An 11464-nucleotide genomic window follows, 5' to 3' on the forward strand; every position below is an offset into this window, starting at 1 on the left:
GGGGGGGGGGGGGGGAGGATGAAATATGAAAATTTTAAAAATATTTTAGAAATGATTTTTTTTTTGAAAAAAAAGGATGGGGTTGTCGTGGGGGGATACGTGGAGGAGGTGGTGGAGTGAGATAAGAAAAATAATTTAATTTTTTATATGGATAGTAATTTTTAATTTTTAATTATTTAATTTTTATCTGAATAAAATATTTTATCTATGTGAAATGTAATGTGTCAAAGTTTTTCATATAAAAGAGAGAGTGCATTACACACACCACTGAAAAATAATTGCTATGTTTTCCAATTCTCCTCACTTGACATAGAATAAACATTGAAATTTTGTTCAATTTTATTTTTTATTTTTGTTAGCAACAATCTATCTTACATCTTTGTTTTTTTTGATTTTATGGACTATTTTGGTGTTGGACAAGAAGAGTTTGAGGCGGAAGTTGGAGGTCCCCAACAATAATGGTGATGTTTTTCGGGATTTTAAAAAAAGGTGACATTAAGATTTCAAAATAAATGGATGGTGACATAATTCTTAAGTATTGGGTGTAGGTGACAATTATGTGATCCATTAAGGATTGTGGAGTTGCCCTCATGTTTATAAGTTTATATTTTGGTCCACTAAATTAAATGATGGGTATAATGGTAATTTCACAATAACTAATTTAACAAACTTTTGTGGGAATTAAATGAGGGGTAAAAGGATAAATTGAATAAATCAAACCTAATTTAACCTATTTTTGTGGAAAATATGGAGCCAAAAGGGAAAATAAAAGATTTCCCCCCGCCTCCAGCAGTCATATTCCTCCTTTTTTTTTTCTTCTTCTTCTTCGTCTTCTTGTTGTTCTGCTCTCGTCTTTGCTTGTTCAATTGCTTGCCTTTGTTCCCGATCTCTTCATCTTCTTATTCTTGTTCTTCTTTTCGCACATTGTGTGTGTCTTGGGTGCTAGTGGTTCAATCAGATTACATAATCTGTAATCTGTGGATCAAATTTCATTTTTTTTCAATTCAAATTAATTCATAAGCGATTGGGCTACACAACATTGTTCCTTGTATGTAAAATTTAATAGTTATTTAAAATCAATTTATTATCATCTGATCTGGGTACCTACAATTTTTGTGGATAATTTGCATTCGCGTTTCAAACATTTTGTTATATATGTTGCAACAGTAGACTATTATAACATATTAAAGTCATTTTTAGCAACATAAATGTTATTCCAATCGAAACATAACAATAATATGTAGCAACATATGACTTACAAACATTTCACAACTGAAAAGCCATATATGACAACATATGATATAACATAATAATGTTGCTACATGTGATTTGTTTTAACAACAGAACAATCATATGTAACAACATATGTGTTAGATTTCGCAACAGAAAAATCATATGAACATATGAGTTATATTTCGCAATAGAAAATCCACAAGTTGCAACATTAGATATAACATAAAAAAGATGTCACATTTGATTTGTCTGTAACGACAGAACATTCATATGTAGCAACATCTGTGTTACATTTTGCAATAGAAAAACCATATGTTGCGATATATAATTATTATAAATATTACTAGTTGGGTTTTTAATTAATTTATGCAGGTACAATGTCATTATTTGTAGGGATAGATTATCGTGGTGAATGGGTTGAGAAGAAAAATCAATTCATATGGTGTTGGGATGATAGTAAAAAACGAGGATCTTGTTCAGTAGGGATGTATGTAGAAAGAAACATTTTGTATGATGATTTCTTCAATTTAGTCGTGCAAAATTGTGGATACAATTGTAAACCGCAAGATCTTCTTATGAGTTACATTCCACATTTTTTTCATAATGAGAAGGTTTTACCTTTTAGAAGAACTGATCAATCTAGTTTGCTTGTTTATTTGGGAGGAGTAGAGAAACCGCCCATGTTAAGAGTATACGTGGAAGAAAATCCTATCGAGGAGAATCATAATAATGTAGAGGAATGCCAACAAGATATGTTTAATGATGAATTTCATCATGCGGACATGAATAATCATGATGATGAAATTGGAATAGGTAAAGGTGAAGGTGAAGGTCAAGGTGAAGGTGAAGGTGTGAGTGAAGGTCAATTTGAAGGGCCGGATTGCAAGTTTTCTCCCACACCTATAGTTGACAACAACAATCAACGTTCTACTCAAGCTTCACGTGTGAATAATGTTAGAGATGATGAAATAGAATTTTATAAGGGAATGTTATTCAAGAACAAGCAAGAACTGTAAAATTCGTTGAAAATTGCTTGTTTGAAAAAGATTTTAGTCTGAAAAAGGTGATCAATTCTCGTAAAGTGTTTTTCTTTAAATGTTCATATCCGAATTGCAATTGGTGGTTGAGTGCTGTGAAATTTACAAGTAGTGATAGTTTTTCCATTAGAATATATGAAAAGTACCATACGTGTGGTTCAGAGCATCTTACAAGCCATAATCCCCATGCCACGACAAAAGTCATAGGTAAGTACTTTGAAAATAGGATTCAATGGTAAAGGCCCATCCACAAGAGACATATCAAATCAACTCCGCGCAGAATTATGTTGTAAGGTAAGTTATTGGAAGACTTATAAGGGCATGGATCATACTATGTCTAATATTAGGGGAACACATGAGCACGGGTACGCAGTGCTTAATGCCTACCGATATATGCTTGAAGTTGCGAATCCAGGAAGCAAGACGGCATTGTCGCTCGATGAAAATGGGAGGTTCCAGTACTTCTATGTATCATATGCTGCTTGGATAATTGGTTTTCAAGAAATGAGAAAATTAATAGACGTTGATGGAACATTTCTAAGGAGCAAGTATGGAGGAATTCTGCTTTCGGCGGTGGCACAAGATGCCGAGAATCATATATTTCCAGTGACTTTCTGTGTCGGGGACAAAGAATGTAATGCCTCATATAAATATTTTTAAAAAATATGAGAAGCTTTGTAGATGATATTGATGAGTTGTGCATTATCTCTGATAGGCATCCAAGTATTCCAAAGATGGTTTCGAGAATATACCCTACATCTCATTATGGTAGTTGCATGATACACCTTGGGAAAAATATTTGAAATAACTTTCACAATTCAAATGTAGTGTCCCATTTTTATAAAGCAGCAAAGGCGTACGATATATGTAAGTTCAATGACCATTTCAATCAAATAAGAGATTTGGTACCAAAGGCCGCTGAAGCTCTTGAACGTATTGGATTTCACAAATGGAGTAGGGCATTTTGCCCGGGAAATAGGTACCATCTCAATTGAGTTTATTTTTACTTTATGTGTTTTGTTTGATTTTTATCTGTTGTTGTGTAGATATAACATTATGACGGCAAACATCGCGGAATTGGTGAATGCTAGTTTGATGTTGAAAGAGAATTTCCCATTGTCGCTCTATTTGATGAAATAAACAAGAGATTTGCATTGTTATTTCACCAGAGGCGTATGAAACTGGTTCACTCCCGCAAATAGATTTGTTCCTTCAATTGAAAAAGACATATTAGAGTATCTCAACGTGGGCAACAAGTTGTTGACCCATCAAATCGCTAACTACAAGTTCAGTGTCACTGGTCATGGAGATGTTTCTACTGTGGATCTACAAAGAAGAACTTGTACTTGTAGAATTTTTGATTTGGACAAAATACCTTGTCCACATGCCATGACAGCGATTCGATTCCAACATGGTGCTGAATCTGGAAATCAGATTTACCTGTACTCCTCTCCATATTATTCAGTGGAAAAATACATAATGGCATATTGTCAGGAAATTCACCCGGTGCCAACTGAAGATTCTTGGATTGTCCCTTTAGATATCATACAGAGAGAAAAACCTCCTTCATATGTTGATGCAAGTAAACCCGGAAGAAGGACATATAAGAGATGGTGTGGAGTTGGTGAATCATTTCCAGTAAGATAAAATAAGTGTTTAGTATGTAGGGACTTTGGCCACAAAAAACTTTTTGCTCAAGTCGAAATGCCCCATAAGAAGTGTTAACCGTTGTTTTGTTGAACTTTAATGAATGTTCTTTCTTATTTGACGATGATCTCTATTATATAATCTTATTTAGAAATGCCCCAATGCGTGATTTGTTGCTCTTCTTTATTTCTGTGTCAACACATGTCAAATGTTACTATAGGATATATTATATGCGGAACACATGCAACAAATGTTGCTATAGGCGAATCATCTGTAGCAACATATGCCACATGTTGTGACGGACAAATGTTGTGATATACGCATGAGTTGTAGCAACATATGACTCAAATGTTGCTACAGGAGAATCATCTATAGCAACATCTGACTCAAATGTTGCTATATATAAACATCTGTAGTAACATATACTTTTTAATAATGATTACGTGGGAGTGTACTTTTAGATATATTAGATGTGGCAACATATGCAACAAATTTTGCTACAGGCGAATCATCTGTAGCAACATATGCCACATGTTGTGTCGGACGAATGTTGCGAGGTACGCATCAACTGTAGCAACATATGACTCAAATATTGCCAAATGTTGCTACATATAATCATCTGTAGCAACATATACTTTTAAATAATGATTATGTGGGAGTGTGCTTTTAGATATATTAGATGTGGCAACATATGCAACAAATATTGCTACATGCGAATTAGTTGAAGCAACATGTCCCACATGTTGTGACGGACGAATGTTGCGATATACGCATTAGCTGTAGCAACATGTGACGCAAATGTTGCTGCAGGCGAATCATCTGTAGCAACATATGAATCAAATGTAGATACATATAATCATATGTAGCAACATATACTTTTAAATAATGATTACGTGAGAGTGTGATTTTAGATATATTAGATGTCGCAACATATGCAACAAATATTGCTATAGGTGAATCATTTGTAGCAATATATGCCACATGTTGTGACGAACGAATGTTGCGATATACGCATCAGATGTAGCAATATATAACTCAAATGTTGCTACACGTGAATCATCTGTAGCAACATATGACTCAAATGTTTCTACATATAATCATATGTAGCAACTTATACTTTTAAATAATAATTACGTGGGAGTGTGCTTTTAGATATATTAGATGTGGCAACATAAGCAATAAATGTTGCTACAGGCGAATCAGTTGTAGCAACATATGACTCAAATATTGCTACATATAATCATCTGTCCCAATATAGTTTTAAATCATGATTACGTGGGAGTGTGCTACTAGATAATACCTTTTGTTTAGTAATTATGATTCTTCAGTTCACTCTGTTGAAACGTCATGTCTTGCAACATTTTAAAATTGCTGGCTTTTATAAGAACACAAGAAGGGAGAGATAAGTCAAAAGTTGTCTTCTCTTCTTCTTCATTCTCAAAAATGGTTTCAACTAGGAAAAACCTCTTCGAATCCCTCCCGACTGAACTAGTAATTCTTATCATTGAAAGATTTTCTTCCTACTCTCTAGAAGATTTAGTTAGTGTTAAATTATGTTCTAGGTTCCTCAATGAAGTTGGTAATGAACGTTCTGTATATCAGAAGGTTACATTGGCCAGCTTTCCCACTGAACCTATATGGACGAGGAATCAACATGTCATGTGTGTCATGAAAATTTGCATAGCATCGGAGAACTTAGAAGCCTTATATAGAAAAGGCGTGATAATTTTACTGTTTTTAATTTTTTTTCACCTTGCATAAATTTATTTTGTAACCTTAATGTGTTGTTTCTTTTTATTGTTTAATTTTTTCAATCGTAATGATCCAACTGCACTAAGAATGGTAAAAAAAAGCAGCAGAAGGTGTCAACCGTGGTGTAGAGTATGTTCTTGCCGTAATTTCAATCATTGAAGGTGGTATTTCTATGAGAGAAGTCTTGATGTACATTGCCAACATGAAAAAAATATGTCAGTAATAGTCAGAAGATGTCGACTCCATTTGCGGTGCATTTTAAATCAAATGTGGGTGCAAGAACCTAATATTTTGGGTGTAAGACCCATTTGTTGCACTGTGCATCAACCCCAACAAAATGCCCGCAAGATTGGTTGGCCCAGAGGAAGTGACGATGAAGACTATATTCGTTGCGAATTGTGTATTTGTGATTTAGAACTAGATTATCTAGTTAAATTTCTTCCGCATATGACTGTGTGAGAATAATTTAATCTGTGTTGAAGACGATGTTGATTATATTATTTTTTGTATTTATTTTGAAATTATATATGTGGCAACATATTATATTACATATGGTGAAAATGTTGCCTTCACTTGTTGTGTACTTACTTTCGAATTATGATGTAACAAATTATGGTCGTACACAACACTCTCCATTGGATTATAGCAATTATATTTATAAAGAAAATCATCTCACTAGTTCATCATACATTGTCCAAGTAAATCTATGTGATAGTTATATAACACCCTCCTAAATCATTCTTCCAAATGTTATACCTTATTATTATTTATTATTTATGTTCTAAATCACCAAAATTTGGTTCAAATTTCCATTTTTCCTTTCCTAAATTGATTAAATCGTCTATTAGTGTCTCATTCTAGAATACGTTTTCAGTTTCATTTCAAGAATAGGGTTTTCAAATTTTTCATCTTTTTCACTTCATCTTTGGCGCTTTTTTTTCACTCTCTCTCGCTCTCCTTGGATGTCCTATCTCCTATAGGAGTTGTCGCTTCACATTAAATGTAATGATCTTATTTGATTTTCTGTCTGTCACTCCAGAGGTCACACTGTTCTATATTTGATTGGCCTTTGGTTAAACTAAATTTCTGTACTCCCATATTCAACAGTAAATCGATTTTCATTAGATCGATTTTTTGTTAGTTGATTTGGTATGATGTCAAATGCTATACTAAGTCGAATTTGTGATGATGAAAATGATACTATGTTGAATGTTAAAATGTATTGCAAACATGGAGATCAACTTTCAATGCAAACTTTATGGTCAAAAGACAATCCAGGTCGCAGATTTTGGTCTTGTCCACGATATCGTGTATGTATGTTTATTTCTAAAATATTTGGAGACTTGAGATCTATTTATTTATTTTTAACTAAAATTTATTTCTTTGTGGTTTGTATTTTAGGAGAATCCATGCAACTTCTTTAGATGGAGTGATCATGAAGATGTTGATATGCTATCCAAGTTCGTCATTCTCCGATTGGCGAACAAAATTAAGGAGTTGGACACTTTTGATGAATGTCATATCAAAAGAAGTACCGAATGGGGGATGAAGGAGATGAAAAAGACCAAATGTTGTAGCATCTGGACGCCATTGTTGGTGTTCTTTGTTTTTTTCTCTTGTATTTTTAAGCATTACCAAGAAGATTTCGTAGAGGATACAAAATTGTTATGTAGTTGTGTACAACCAAGATAATTATCATAGTTGTGGAATTAAATAGGCGTAGTTTTGCACTCCTAATTAAATAAAAACTTCGCTGTGAAAAACGAATGTTTCTACAGACGAATCATCTGTAGCAACATTTACCACAAATGTAATAGACGAATGTTGCGATATACGCATCAGTTGTAGCAACATATGTCACAAATGGTGCTACATCTGATTCGTCTGTAGCAACATATGCCACATGTTGCTACAGACGAATCATATGTAGTAACATTTTCCACATACGTAACAGACGAATGTTGCGATATACGCATCAGCTGTAGCAACATATGCCATAAATGTAGCTACAGATGAATCATACGTAGCAACATTTGCTACATACGTAACAGACGAATGTCGTGATATACGCATCAGCTGTAGCAACATATGTCACAAATGTTTCTACAGACGAATCATATGTAGCAACATTTGCCACATATGTAACAAACGAATGTTGCGATATAAGCATCATCTTTAGCAACATATGCACAAATGTTGCTACAGACAAATAAAATGTAGAAACATATGCAACATGTTGTGATAGACGAATTGATAAAATAAATATTGTCTTTAATTACTTTGTCTTTAAGATAAAATAAAACAACATAATTCATAAATTAAACATTGTGTTTAATTACAAACGCTAATGTCAAGGCTTTAAGCTCTGAGATTTTATCCCATAAGCCCAAACATATTGCATCCGTTCAATCAGATTGTCACATAACAATGTTTTGGGTGGTTGAAGGTCTGTCTTGCTAATCAAATGCTCAATGAATGCAAGGAATATGACTCACACGCCGCTCCAGTTCTATTTTGTACAATAGGTTCCACTCGACCGTTAAATTCCCATGGTTGAGTGAGCAACTTTTCTGGAAAATAATTCATTATACCACTCTACATCAACAATTTAGGCAGCAACTTGAACACAAGTTAAGTGAGTGTCAAAAAGTTGGCATGTTTAGTAACCATCAAGTTGCAGTCATACACATTGACGCGACCCTCGTGCAAGAGAATCTCGAGAGTCACAAAATGGACACCCGTGTTGATGACTGTCAAAATCCTTTTTGCATCAATCCAATCCATGCCTCCAGGGGTTTGCCTAATACCCCTGACATAGTCAATCATATCATTATCCCATACAAAGTCATCTAGTAAATGATTCATGCTTTTACTACCAACCCTTATTGCCTCATCGCTCATTTATTTATATCTTTCTAGGAAGTTCGAATAAAAGTAGAGATCCAGGATTCTATCTTTGGGATCATAGTTATCAGGGTATGTCATATGCCTCTGACGCATGAGGTTAAGGATTTTTTCAATATACTGAAATAAAAATAATATTAAATAGTTCGGAAGACAAATCACTGAAAATATAAAAGAAATAGTTAATAATATAAAAAGTAGGATTACCCAATTTTCCACTAAACTTCTATGTTTGTCATGTTCCTGAAATATTGACCAGTAAAACATGCATGTCATATTCTATTCGAATATCCTTTACACGCGTCACAGTCAACACTTTGGTTTTTTCAGCAACAGAGACACACTTATAAATATTCAACTTTTTATACTCCGTCACCTTCTCAATAACGTCCCTTGAAATTTCTCCAAACTTCTTTCTTTTCAAATTTTGCCTCTACTTGGCAAATGATTCTTTTCTCCTCTTGGCCCGTGGAGTATATGTATGCCGCACATTCTTTGATACAATGCCCTTTACACCTCTCTTATTTTTTAATTCATTGACAGATTCACTCAATTTTTTAAGATACATGACAGAATATTCATCATGCTTCTTACACTTCTAACCGAGAAAGACAGAACATCATCTACAAGAGATATTCCCTTCGTGTTGTCCTGCATCAACATCAGCAACATCAGCAGCACCAGCACCAACACCAACACCAGCACCAGCAGCAGGACCAATACCACCAGCAGCAGCATCACCATCAAAAACAACTAATTCATTAACGACTTCATTATGAAGTCGGTCTCTTTTGATTGTTGTTGGTCCAACCAACACCAATTTAACTCTATCCACAATAGGATAAAAATGGTTTCAATCAACCCTAGTGTTGGCAATTGCAATTCCTCTTCTGTTGGGGTAATACATGGGTGCACAACCTAAAATTGTAAAAATGAGTCATCAGTAAGAATTACCATGTTGCTACAGATGATTCATCTGTTGCTACATGTGAAACAAATCTTGCTACAGATAAATCATCTGTAGAAACATGTGGTAGATGTAGTAACAGACAATTTATCAGTAGCAACATGTATCAGATGTTTCTACAGATGATCCACCTGTTGCTACATGTGACACAACATCTTCCTACAGATGAATCATCTGTATCAAGATTTGTTTCACACATTGCTACAGGTGATTCATCTATTGCTACATGTGACATAAATCTTGCTACGTATGATTTATCTGTAGCAACATGTGAAACAAATGTTGCTACAGATGAAATGTCTGTTGCTACATGTGACACATGTTGCTATAGATGATTTATCTGTAGCAAGATTTGTTTCACATGTTGCTATAGATGATTCATTTGTTTCTACATATGAAAGAAATTTTTGGACAAAGGATTTATCTGTAAAAACATGTGAAACAAATGTTGCTACATGTGTCACATGTTGCTACAGATGATTTATCTGTAGCAAGATTTGTGTCACATGTAGCAACAATTGAATTATCTGTAGAAACATAAGAGACATCTGTAGAAACATATGACTGTAATATACTAATAATATCCTCAAATTACTGCATCAAAAGGAGGGTTAAAAAGATATGGAATATGACCTTATTTATTAGTTTTTGTTCTTGCCAACAACCATCTCATCATCCTTGGGGATGATCTCTCTTCTTCTGCAATTACTTGATGGGTCAAATAAGGAATGAATTCAAATGCCCAGTCCTGTAAAAAAGGAAAATATGTCAATAATCAAATGTTGAATTATTACTTAGTATAATATAAAGATTAAAAATATTCAGCTTTACCATAAAAGCCTATGGAAATCCAAACAAGGTACTGGTCTTTTCTCCTAAAGGCCTCAACTAGTAGTCGACAGTTTGATGAAAGCTCTGATGACCCCACAGGTAGTTCTTGAAAGCTTCAATATCCTGACAGAAATTGACATACTTTAAAAGTATGTTGTTGCCCGGATCCTTCGGCAAAAGTATATTATGTGTAAACCAAAGTAAGCACAATGACTCCTTGTGCTTCCTTGGTGTATCCCCCCGTTCCAACAAACTTAATAAGTAAGAATTTTTAAGGCTTTTGCCAACAAGGGAAATCAAGTCTTGCTCCTCAGTTGGCAGCGACCGTTGTCCTGCTTCTGCTACTTATTTTACTACTTTCTGTCTTCTTCGTGGTTCCGTTTAAACAATGTATTCAGGGATGGGCTCAACAGGAGGATGACATTTTAGTGTTGTAACTATGGCAAACTCTCTATGCCAAAGAAAACTGGCATGCCATAATAATTACTTAGAATCTCATCCATCTTATTGGGATTTCCGAAAATGAACCTTCTTTTCAGAAGTTCATACACGATGGTCTTTTGAAAATGTGGAAGTGGATCAATGGGTAAATCAAGAAAATGACCAAAACAACTATTTCTGAAAAAATCTTCCAATTGATTTCTCTTGAGGATATCCCTGAATTTTATAACAGGTCTTTCCAGGACTGACCTAATAATGCTGTCACCATTAGCATCAGGATGCAGATGCACAGGAAAAGTGTTTACATGGATGATTTTAATCCCATCATCACCACTAGCATTGAACTCTTCATGAAGTTCTTGTTCTTCTTCATGAACTTCATTTATTCTTTCTTTTTCTGCCACAACTACTTTTTCTATATTTTTTCTCCTTGTTCTTGCTGAACTTCATTTATTTTTCCTTGTTCCTCAACTGATTATTGTTTTTCATTTTCTTTCTCCTCTACTTGTCTGTCTTCATATGCTTTTTGACAAAATTCTACTTCTTCTTGAGAAGAAGAAAATATTTCAGTTGCAAGATTTTCTAAAAGTTTAGTATTTTCGTTCGTCTTCCTAGCAATTTTAGACCTAGCCTTCTTCTGGATCTTTGTTTG

This window comes from Solanum pennellii, chromosome 4 (assembly GCF_001406875.1).
Source record: "Solanum pennellii chromosome 4, SPENNV200".
NCBI lineage: Eukaryota > Viridiplantae > Streptophyta > Magnoliopsida > Solanales > Solanaceae > Solanum > Solanum pennellii.